Here is a 12,853-nt window from a genome sequence, read left to right on the forward strand (position 1 = left end):
TTGAGGCAGTTACATGGTGAGGGTAAACTTTATAAAATAGATTGCCCTCCAAAGCTGTCCTCCCTCACGTGGGCACTTAGCCTGCCCGTAGGAATCTCTCCCCGGACTAAATAGTTATTTGCATGATTGAATTAGCTTGTGGGTCAGCCTTTCTTATCTCTGTACATAAAGCAATCTCTGTGCTATGTGGTTTTTGCAGAACATATCTTAAGGAAACCTAATACACAAATTCATCATCTGTCTGCAGACAGACACCTCCCAAGACCGTCTTGGTTTTTGTCCTGGTCCAGCCTGTTGAAAGGAAGCCTCAGTGCTGACTGGAGAGCAGAAGCCATGGTCCTTCCCACGTGCTGGCTTAGGCCTGCCCTGCACACCTTCCCTCCTTGCTGCCTCCAGGAGGGTTGGAGTACTTCACTTGGCGCTTAAGGAACTGGGGCAGCCAGCCTCACAGGTACTCTGGGGTGTGTCATCCGGCATGAAGAGTGCCTCGGAATGGGCCCTAAGACTTCTATCTCACTCCAAATTGGATGAGATCAGTTGTTGATTTCTGGTAGATTTTCACCAGGCCAGGTACTTTTTCTGGTACCTTTACTGCTGTGGGTTAGGGCAGAGGTGAGTCAAGTCCCAAGGGGCCTGAACCCAACAAACACTAAAGAAGTGAGAATCCCCCACAGCAGGAAGACACCTGACCCACCCATTTGCAAGCTAAGAGGCCTGCCACAAGTACAGTGTGTTAGATGAATGCAGCCTACATGTGATTGTGAGCAATGTGTGTATTCTGGGACCTGGGTATCTCTTGGCCCATTGTGTCAGCCCTCTACATGTGAGACTGTGTGTGTGCGCTCATGCCAGTACCAGAGCTTGAACTCAGCACCTCATGCTCTTACTTGGCTTTTTTGCTTCAGGCTGGCACTTTGTCACTTTGAGCTACATACATCTCCACTGGCATTTTGCTGGTTCGTTGGAGATAAAAGAGTTCTGTGGGCTTTTCTGCCCGGGCTGGCTTTGAACTTTATTGGCTTTGAACCTTGAACCTCAAATCTGACTCCTGGCTTAGCTAGGATTACAGATGTGAGCCACCAGCACCTAGATGAGGTATTTGAGTCTTACAAAGCCAGCCGGTGAGCCTCATCCTTGTACTTTTCCTGGAGTCTGTGTTCCAGAGAAGTCCTTTGTGTGGGAAGTGACCTTGGGGTTCATCTCTGAGTTGTGGGGGCAGGGCAAATGTGTGCTCTACCTCTGAAGGGCTGTGGGCATGGGGCTGTTGTCCCACTTTCCGATGGGACTTGGGCTCAGAGCAGTGATGCCACCTGGGCAGAGTCTCCATGGAGCTGAGGTCTGTGAAGGCCCTGCCTGGCACCCTCCAGGGCTCAGCTGTGGCAGGACCGAGAGGCTCCCGCGAGCTTGGGCCATCAGGCCTCCCGTGGGAGTCTCCTGTGATGTGCTGAATGTCAAAGGCCGTATGGCACTTCCTGTGTGTGCAGATCACAAGGCTGGGGATGACTTGGGATAGGTCAGGTCTGGCATCATGACTAGGAGTGACAAACTGCACCTCGCTATGAGGTGACTGTAACAGTGACAGAGGTGCTGAGCACAGGGCCAAGTCCCCTGTGTGAGCTTTTAGCACAGGCAGTGGTCCCAGCTGTGCATTGCACCTTGCAATGTCTCTCCAGGCCCCGGGCTCTGCCCACCTAGCTCTGGCTTCTGCCTTCTTAGCCCTTGTGGTTCTTCCTGTCTCGTCCTCCTCCTTGCGATCTGTAGACACAGGAACACCACACCCAGTCTGTGACTATCACACACTCACAGGACACTTGGACCACTGAAGTGTGGCTGCTAATATCCCACTCCCCAGTGAGAATCGGACTCCAGGGGAGCCTAGGGTGGAAGCCACAGCCAGATGTGCACAGAAGACTGAGAGTCTGGATGTGTCCGAACCCCAGAGCCATGTTTTAAACCCAATCAAGTTAAACCCACAGACATCTGTGTCTCCTCCAAGTGTCTTTGCTGTCACGCTGGGTCCAGGGGCACACTGTGTGCCTACCCACAGCTGAGCGGAGCAAGAGATGGATGTCAGTGTCTCCCACACCCTTCCAGAGCCACCGGCTCCATGCCTCAGCATCTCAGGATGCTAGACACACCAGTAGGAGGCCGCTGTGACCACAGGCACCTCAGGCTAGTGATGGATCGGTGACTCAACCCTGGTGATTCTGAGGCCCAAACTCCTCTGCCTTGCATCCTCTGCCTGTTTTTGACCAGGTCATATAGCCTCCCTGTGCCTCAGTTTCCTTAGCTGTTGAGCACCTGCTGCTGATCATGGCAAGATCAAGCAAGTAGGTCCAGGTAAAGCCCTTGACGGTGCCTGGCCCATAGTTGGGCAGAGGCTGGCTGCTCTTGTCACCTGTGACTTGCGCCAGGGACAGCTGGGGCAATCAAATTCCACCTCTTGTGACGCCACACCCTAGTCCAAGTCCCAGGTCTCCCACCCCTCCGTCTGAGGTACAAAGGGCCAGGGCATGCCAGTCAGGCTGAATTCTGCCCTCCCGCAACTGTGTGTGATCGCAGGCGTGCCACCTCCTCTCCCTGTAGCCTCTGTTTCCTCATCTGGCAAGTAGAGAGTTGGTTCCCACCTCCCTCCTGTGTTGTAATGAGTAAGTAAGCAACGTACACCTGATGCCAGGCCCCCAGAATGAGACAGGTTCTTTCCTTGATCATTCAGATCAGAAGTGGACAAATAATTCGGATTATTCTGATCAGAAATGGCAAAGTGGACCAGAAGGGTGAACTGGCAAGCAGGGATTCCTAGGCTAGATTGGCCTTTTGAACCCAGCCACTCTGGCCTGCCGGCCCTGCTGGTCCAGCCTGGGTCTCGGCTGAGCCGCACTCCCTGCCACCATCTCAGGAGATAATAAAAGGCTGATTCTTTTTTTTTTTTTTCCCCTGGTAAAATTTCAGTGGAAAGTGTATGCATCATTAAATATGGAAATCCAGAATTTTATTAGCAATCTGCTAGATCTGAACTGACGCCAATTAAACAAAAAAGATATCATTTATAAAAAGGCAGAGTTCAACTTGTATTAAATATGAAATGCAATTTTCTCCTGGTTTTGATTTATTACTGGTGGTCCATTGTTCAAAGAAGCATGTTATATTTCAATAGAGAAATATTGTTTATTCATTAATATTTTAAAACAGGCTTATTGCTGTGCATGGCTCTCACCGAATGAAACTTATGATTTAAAACATGAATTAATAAACACATTTGAAAGTGTTAGACGAGATCACAACCTCTCATTTTTCATTTTCCTGGGAGCATATTAAATTTTTATAATTCTGCATCTACAGTTTTTTTTTTCTTTTAAATAAAGATGCAGATTCCGAATTACTCTGCTAATTTCAGGTAACCAGGAGCGAAAAGGCAATATTGTGGGGAACCAGTGTCAGAAACACAGAATCCCCAAGAAGATGCTCAGGTTTTATTTTTTGTAATATTCATAAATCAAAATAAATGAGCTTTGTGTGGAAGGCAGCATTCGCAGGCGTGAAGATGCCGGCTGGGGCAGGCCCACGCATGCGCTGCAGGTGGGTTGGAAATGCTGACGTCCATATTCACACGTGCATGGGCGCCTTAAGACACACCGAGAAATGCACACATCATCCTACATGCTTGGGAGTCTGTGTATCTCAGTTGTGTGGTTCAACAGTCACGCGGTGTTTATTGAGCACCTACTTAGCAGGAACGGGGCTAGTGACTGGGGATGAGAGAGTCACCAGGTAAGCTGTCCTCTTTCCTCACAGCTGTCTGAGTGATTCCTCCACCAGAACCTGGACCTGTTGCATTCCCCCCACAGATCCTCCCCTGCCCCCAACATTGAAAACTACTCTCTAGAGCAGGTGTTCATGGGAATAGGAGTTGGCTTACTGAGAGACCAGAAGCCTAGGGAAAGATGGAGTGAATTGTGGCCTGGCCTGGATGGAGGAAATGGAGGCTCAGGTAGGCCAGAGGGAAGAGGCTCCCAACACGGGAGCCCCCAGACTGCCCACTGCTCTCTCCGGCACCGCTGTCTGAGCCGGTGCCTCCTAAACCTCGATGCCAGAGGAGGAAGCGGAGGCCTGCAAGGGACCAGAATAATCCAAGGCCAAAAGGTCAAGAAGAAACTGGACCTTGGGTCTCAGTCTGAGGTTCACACTTTGTCCACGGAGCTCAGGAGAATGGCTGTGATTATTCCCCTCCAAACTCTCTTGGGAGTGTGTGTCATTGTCACCATAACAGCAGGAGGCCTTGAGGGGCGATTAGGTCATACTGGCATTCTTAATGCTCAGAACGTTCTCATTTAGTCTTGATGTTTGTTACAGCAATTTCTTTCAAGCCGTTCTTTTTCAGAAATATTTTGTCTGTTGTTGGCTCTTGGCATTTCAGAGTAAATTTTAGAATCAACCTGTGATGCTTCACCTAAATAATGTGTTGGAACTTGAGTAGGGTAGTACATGCCTGTATCCCAGCACTTGGGGGCTGAGACAGGAGGATTGCAAGTTTAAGGGCACAGTCAGCTATACAGTGATACAGTGAGACCCTGTCTTGAAACGTATGTTGGGCTGGGAGCTAAGGATGTAGCTCAGTGATAAAGTGTTTAGTGGATGAGGTCCCAGGTTCAATCTCTGGCATTGCAAAAATTATTTATTTAAAAAAACATTTTGGTTTTGTGATCGCATTAAATACATAAAGTTAAGAGTGGTGGAATCTTTAAGATATTGCCTCCATTCACAAACAAGGGTCTTCATTTATTTAGGTCTTGTGTAGTGTCATTCAATAAAGTCATAGTACTTTCCCACAGTGGTATCCTTGTTACAAATCAGGGAACCTACATCAGTTCACCACTCTCACCCCAATCTTGTTTACATGAGGGTGCGGTACATTCTGAGGTGATTGACAAATGTCTAATGACACATACTCGCTATTATGGAATTATATGAAACAGTTTCACGACAGAAAAGTCCTCTGTGGTCTGCTGACTCTTCCTTGCCTCTCCACCCTTGAAAACCATAGATAATTTAGCATCTCCATCATTTTACCTTTTTGAGATTATATAGTCATAATAATACTGTATAGTCTTTTCAGTAAGATGCATTAACGTTTCTTCCATGTCTTTTCATAGTTTGACAACTCATTCCAGGTGCTGAGAAATATTCCACTCACTGGTGTACCACTGTTTTATTGATCCATTTATCTCCTGAAAGACATCATAGTTGATTCCAAGTTTGGGAAGCTGCACACACAGTTTTAGTCAAGGCTTCTCAATTTCTCTATTTTTTTTTTCTTTTTCTTGTCTTATTGCACTAGCTAGGACTTCCAGTATGACACTGAAAAACAATGGTTAGGAAAGATATCCTTCCTTTGATCCTGATGTCAAAGGGAACTATATAACTCCTCACTGTTGAAGTTGATGTTAGAGATAGATCTTTTTGGGGTAGACATTCTTCATCTAGTTGAGGAAGTTCCCTTTGTGTCCTAAGTGGACATTGGATATTATCAAATGCCTTTTTAAAAGTACCCATTCATATACAATGGGGACTGTTTGAAAGCTTGGTGATGTGATCGCCTGCATTCATTAACTCATTTTTGAAGAAGCAGCTTGGCCTATCTAGGGTAGATCCCACTGGATGGTGATGTGCTATTGTTTTTCTACTTTGTTAGACTTGGTTTGCCAACATTTCTATTTTTCTGCCCTATTCCTTTTCATCTGTGTATGTTTTTCTACTTAGAATGGATTTCTTGTAGATAGCACATTTGATTTTTTCATCTGCTCTGCCAATTTCTCTCTTTAAATGGTTATCATACTGACATTTAAATTGGTTATTGACTTATTTAAATGTATACCGTGGTATTTTGTTGTTGTTTTACTGTTCTCTTACTGTCCTAGTTCACTGCTTTTATTCTTCTTTCCCATACTTTTTCTGCCTTTTGATTTAAAAAAATTATTTTTGCCAATCCTGGGGCTTGAACTCAGGACCTGGGCTCTGACCCCAAGCTTCTTTTTGCTCAAGACTAGCACTCTACCACTTGAGCCACAGCACCACTTCTGGCTTTTTTCTGTTTATGTGGTACTGAGGAATTGAACCCAGGGCTTCATGCATGCTAGGCAAGCACTCTACCACTAAGCCACATTCCCAACCTTGTGAGTTTTTAAATTGAGCTTTTAATAGAATTCCATTCTCTCCACTCCTAACATCAATCAAAGTTTTAAAAATTTATTAGTGGATGCTCTAGAGTTTGCAGCATACTTTTACAATGAATTCAAGTTTACTTTCAAAAAGAAGTATGCCAATTTAGGACTAGTGCAACTACCTTATAACTACATTTTTAGATTTTTTTTTTGTGTGGTGCTGGGAACTGAGCTCAAGGCCTCATGCATGCTAGGCAGTGGTCCTACCATGAGCCACATCCCAAGCCACACAAACTACTCTAAAATCCTCTCTCCTGTCCTTGAAACATTGCTGTCATCAATTTCACTAACATATTCATATACATACACATGTACATTCATATACATGTGTAATTATACATACATATATATGTTTGAGTACACTATCATGACTATTTTAAAAATAGGTGTATGACCAATGGAATAAACATAGCCTCTTCAACTACTGGTGCTGGGAGAACTGGGCAGCCATATGTAGAAAACTCAAAGTAGACCCAAGCCTATCACCATGCACCAAGATCAACTCAAAATGGATCAAGGACCTCAATATCAGACCTGAATCCTTGAAACTACTGAAGGACAGAGTAGGAAAGACACTAGAACTTATAGGCACAGGAAGGAACTTCCTGAATAGAGTCCCAGGGGCACAACAAATAGGGGAGAGACTCGACAAATGGGACTACTACAAATTAAAAAGTTTCTGCACAGCTAAGGACATAGCCACCAAAATAGAAAGACAGCCAACCATATGGGAAAGGATCTTTACCAGCACAGCAACAGACAAAGGCCTAATATCTGTCATCTACAGAGAACTCAAAAAACTAAGCCCCTCCTAGCCCAGTAAACCAATTAGGAAATGGGCAAATGAACTAAAGAGAGACTTCACAAGAGAAGAAATAAAAATGGCAAAGAAACATATGAGGAAATGTTCAACATCCCTGGTAGTAAAGGAAATGCAAATAAAAACAACCCTGAGATACCACCTCACTACAGAATGGCCTATACTCTGAACTCAGGCAACAACAAATGCTGGAGGGGGGGCGGGGAAAGAGGAACCCTTCTCCATTGTTGGTGGGAGTGCAAATTAGTACAACCACTTTGGAGAACAGTATGAAGGTTTCTCAAAAAGCTCAATATAGACCTACCTATGACCCAGCCATACCACTCCTAGGCATCTATCCTGAACAGCAGGTCCCAAGATATCAAAAAGACATTTGCACTTCCATGTTTATCACTGCACAATTCACAATAGCCAAAATATGGAATCAACCCAGATGCCCCTCCACAGATAAATGGATCCAAAAAACATGGTACCTATACACAATGGAATACTATATAGCGATTAGGAATGGTGAAATATTGTTATTCTCAGGAAAATGGTCTTAACTTGAACAAATAATGTTGAGCGAGACAAGCCTAGAACACAGAAAACAAAGGGGCATAATCTCTTTGATATATGACTGTTAAGATGGGGTGACGGAGAGACAGTAGAGACCAGGTCTGTGAAACCAAAAACTGCTTGCTTGTCAAATGAATGGTATTTCCCACAGGATTGGGTCAGCGACCCAACACTATGTAACTAAAACCAAACAACTTCTCAACATATAAAGGTCAAAAATTGACCTCTCAGTGGAATACAGTAGCTCAAAAGCTATGTATGTATGTTCATATAAGACTACTGTCGACATATTGTCTAATGTCGACATTACATTTAAAGCCCTAGGCGAATTTTCTTTGGCGTAGGCCACATGGCTACTGTATATGTTCTTGGTACATTGTTTATTGTATATATGTCTACCTGACCTAGGGAAGGGAAAGAAAAACAGGGCGTAAGATATCACAAGAAATGTACACACTGCCCTACTATGTAATTGTACCCTTTTTGCACAACACCTTGTCAAAAAATTTTGTTTAATTAATAAATAAATTACAAAACAAAAAACAAAAAAAATAGGTGTATGTCAACTACAAACAAGAAAAATAGCTGGGTACTGTGCTTAGGCCCATAAGTCTAGCTACTTGTAAGGGGGAGGTTGGGAAAATGGCTGTTTCAAGTCAGTCTGGGAAACATAGCTCATGAGACCCCCCCCCCCATATCAACCAATAAAAAAACTGGATGCACTGGTTCACATCTGTCATCCCAGCTATGTGGAAAGAGAAAATAAGGGGATCACAGTCGAGGACAGCTCCATCTTAAAGACAAGACCCTATTCAACCAAATAACTAAGGAAGAGGAGATTAAGGGTGCAGCTCCAGTGGTGAAGCATCTGCCTGGAAAGCACAGGCCCCAAGGAAAGAGGAAGAAAAATGAGTTTTTATTTTACTTTCAATGGTTCTTTCCCTGATAGTCTTCTTTTCTTTAGGCAGATTTGAGGCCTATAATTACTTTCTCTCTTGCTGAAGAACTTTTCCTTTGTACAAGTCATATATATTATTTTAAAAGCTCATGATAAGCCAACAGTACAAAAGAATGTAAAATAAAATAAAAAGGGAAATTTTACTGTTTTCCCCTTGCCTTTGCAATCACAGTGTCCCCATGGAACTGACAAATAAAAGCTGATAGTGTTTTTCCACACATTTTCTATGCATGTATGAATATATATATACAAATTTAGATTCTTTCACATAAATTGGCTCATCTTATATCTATTACTATGAGATTTTTCTCCTTTGTTCTAGTGCAACAGTTTACTACATATATCCTTCCTGTGTAAGTATATAATGCTACTGAGAATTCAAATTACATTGGCACAACATGAAAACTTTCTTTGAACATTTCTTGCAAAAGCAAGTGTACTGACAATTCCCTAGATTATTGTTTGTCAAAGAAATTCTATCGCTCTTTGATTTGGGGATGAGAATTTCTCAGGATACAGAATTGTGAATTGGTGGGCCTTTCTGGAAAAATAAACTTTTTCAACACTTCAAAACTGTCAAGGATGACAGAATAGCTCCAATGGTAGAATGCATACCTAGCAAGGATGAAGTCCTAAATCCAATCTTTGCTACTAATAATACATATAAGTATAAATAAATGTTTATTTATATATTATACATTTATATTCATTATATATTATATAATATCAATAATATATTAATATGAATAATATATACTAATAGTGTACCCTAATCTATATTAATATAATATATGATTGGTATGTTATATATTATATATTTATGTATGCATATATATACATTTCCATTATCTTCTTGCTCACATGGGTTTGGATAAGTCTGGTATAATTTTCTTTTAGTTAATTTATTTCTTTATTGTCAAAGTGATGTACAGAGGGGTTACAGTTTCATAATAAGGCAACTTGTTATGTATCCAACTTGTTAAGTATCCAACTTGTTACCTCCTCCCTTATTCCTCTCCCTTCCCTCCTCCCCCTTTCCCTCCCCCCCCCATGAGTTGTACAGTGGTTTACAGCATATAGTTTTACAAGTATTGCTGCTGCATTGGTTTGTCTTTTATCCTTTGTCTCTCCATTTTGATATTCCCCTTCCCTTCCCTAGTTCCAATACACGTATATACAATATCCAGGGTACCAAAATCAGTTACAGTGACATCAAAGGTTAAAACCATGGGGAAGAAAGACAGAAGAAAGAGGCATAATTTCACATAGTATGTTAAAAATAACAACAATGATAAACCACTTGTTAGCGTAATTTTCAATCTTTGTTCCTTTGTCAGGAAGGTGGTTTGCTTTACTCTGCCTTTTCTTGAGATTTCTTTTTTCTTTATCTGATTTTAGGAGGTTGGGGTATAATATACCTAGGTATAGTGGTTTTGTTGGGGTTCTTTTTGCATCTGTTCTGTAGGTATCCTGGATCTGTGGCTTGGGGCCAGGCATTAATCTGGGGGACATTTTTAGTTGTTATTTACTTCACATGTTGCTTCTGTTTCTTCTCTTTTCCTTTCCTTATGATATCCCAGTTGCATGTATGTTACACCTTTTGTAGTTGCCTCATAGTTTTTTTTTTCCTGCTTCTCAGCTCTGAAAATTTGTACTGTCATATCCTCCAGCTCAGAGATTCTATTCTGTGTCTTGTCTGCCAGTGAGAATGGAAGACATTCTTCATTTCTGTTACAATGTTTTTGTTCTCCAACATGTCTGTTTTATTCTTAGAATTTCCATCTCTCTCTCACTTTATCCATCTGTTCTTGCTGGTTTCTCTTTTCCCAATAGAGCCCTAACATATTAATCATAGTTGCTTTTCAAATCCTGGTTTGGTCATTAAAATATTACTGTCTAGCTGGGTGCCAGCAACTCACACTGTAATTCTAGCTACTCAGGAGGCTGAGATCTGCAGTTCAAGGCTTGAAGTGGAGTTGTAGCTCAAGTGGTAGAGCACTTTGAGCAAAAATGTTCAGGGACAGCACCCAGGCCTTGAACTCAAGGACCAGCACACACACACACACACACACACACACACACACACACACACACACACACAATTGCTGTCCTTTCTGACTCTGATATTCACTCACCCTTTCAAATATATATATATATATATATATATATATATATATATATTTCCAGAAAGCCTTGTAATGTTTTCTTGTCTTTTCTTTTTTTTTTTTTTTTTTGTCAGTCGTGGGGCTTGAACTCAGGGCTTGGGCGCTGTCCCTGAGCTCTTTTTGCTGATGGCTAGCACTCTACCACTTCGAGCTACAGCTCCACTTTTGGTTTTCTGGTGGTTACATGGAGATACATTGGAAACCGTGTATACTGGTATTAGAACTAGGAAACTGAAAGGGAATACCAAACTTGAGAGACACAGGGTAAAAAGACAAACAACTACAAAAGCAATACTTGCAAAACTGGTGTAAATCAACTGAACAACTCATGGGGGGAGAGAGAAAGGGGAAGGGGGGAGGGGGGAATGAGAGAGGAGGTAACAAACAGTACAAGAAATGTATCCAATGCCTAACGTATGAAACTGTAACCTCTCTGTACATCAGTTTGACAATAAAAAATTTTTAAAAAAAAATACATAAAAATAAATGGAGATGAGAGTCTCATGGCCTTTTCTGCCTGGGCTGGCTGGGAACCATGATTCTTACATCTCAGTCTCCTGAGTAGCTAGGATTACAGGTGTGAGCCACCAATGCCTGGCTTGTAATGTTTTCTTGATAGTCACCATGGCGTTGGGGGTGAAAGGAGGTGCTAGAAACAGGATGTTAGTGGTGAGGTAAGGGCTGGAGGGGGTGGAGCATTCTGCAGCCCTGGAATCACGGAGCCTGCTCCCTGGGTCTGTGAGCATCACCGGGGCCTCTTAGCCCTAGCCCCCTTGGGTGGGACAGGGTGTGCAGAAGTGGGTTTCCCTTCTCCTTGGCAGGCAAGGCTCTGATGGGAGCTGTGTTCAAGGAGCAGAGAAGAATGTTCTGGCTTATTTCCGCATATTTGTCTTGCTAGGAAGGCGAGGGCTGCTGTGTTTTCACAGTGAGGATCAGTGGGGTTCCTGGAGTTCCTGGCCCTCACCCTCAAGCACACGGAGCCCCTGGTGGTTCATGGAGCACACTCCAGGCTCCCCTACCCTGGCACTGCTTCCTGTCCACGTTTCGGCTCTGGTAGGCGTGGTTCTCAGCATCTGTCTCTCTGGGCCCCAATTTGGGAGGCAGCAGTTGGCCAGTGATCTCACCTCTCTACTGAACGTGACAAAAGCTGCAGGTTCTCAGCTTATTCTATTTTTTTTGTTTGTTTGTTTGCTTGTTTTTGGTTAACACAGAGTGGCAGCTTCTAAGTTCCTGCTACCTGGAGCTCAGTCCTCCCTGGATTTTGTGCACATACAAGGGGTATGTGTATCTGTGCATGTCCTTATTCTCCAATTCCCCCCTCCCTCCCTCCCTCTCTCGGTTTCTCCCTAGACTTGCTTACAGCTCTGGATGGTCTCTTGGCATCATGGCCTATAACCACGTTCGTCCCAGTTCACAGATAGGAGTAGGGCAGCTTCCTGTCCAAGTCCCCATGGCCAGCAGTGGCCCTGGTGCATTGGCTGTCAGTTGGTTGTTAATCACCCAGCCAGGGATCAAGGAGGCCGGTCCTAGCTCCTTCAGAGGCGGGAAGCCCAGAGGCCAGCACTGCCTCCCTCACAGGACAGAGGCCCCAGGGGATCTTTGGGGCTCAGGTGGAGGCATTCTGAGCCAATGTCATGGACCAGGCTGGGACAAGCGCTCAAGTTCAGTCTGAGGTTCCTGGTTTTGCCAGCATGGTGGCCCAGGGTTAGGCCGTGGCTGAGTTGGTCACCAGTTCCAGCTGGCCGTGCCTGTGCTGTTCTCCAGTGTGGGCCACACCTGGAAATTAACTAGCTGGCCCCGCCTGTTTCTCAGTCTTGGGGCCACGTGTGGCTAAGATGGCGGCGCCTAACAACAACGCGCAGCTGCTACAAGTGTCTTTGGTTATAACCCGGAGGGGGTTCTGTGGGCTGTGACGCCAGGCTCTTCCGCCCTTCCGCCCCTCCCCTTCCTGCTGATCTTTGACCTGATTGGCTCCTGTGCCCTATTTAGCTGTATGTACTTCCTCAATAAACGAGATCTTGCGCCGACTTGACTCCCAGGCCGACTGATTGTCCTCCGGTGAGGGAGGGCTGGGTGCGGGTGGCCTGCCGACCCTCTCCTTTCTTGGCTCGTCCGGTCGGGGTGTGCCTTC

Source organism: Perognathus longimembris, chromosome 1 (assembly GCF_023159225.1).
Source record: "Perognathus longimembris pacificus isolate PPM17 chromosome 1, ASM2315922v1, whole genome shotgun sequence".
NCBI lineage: Eukaryota > Metazoa > Chordata > Mammalia > Rodentia > Heteromyidae > Perognathus > Perognathus longimembris.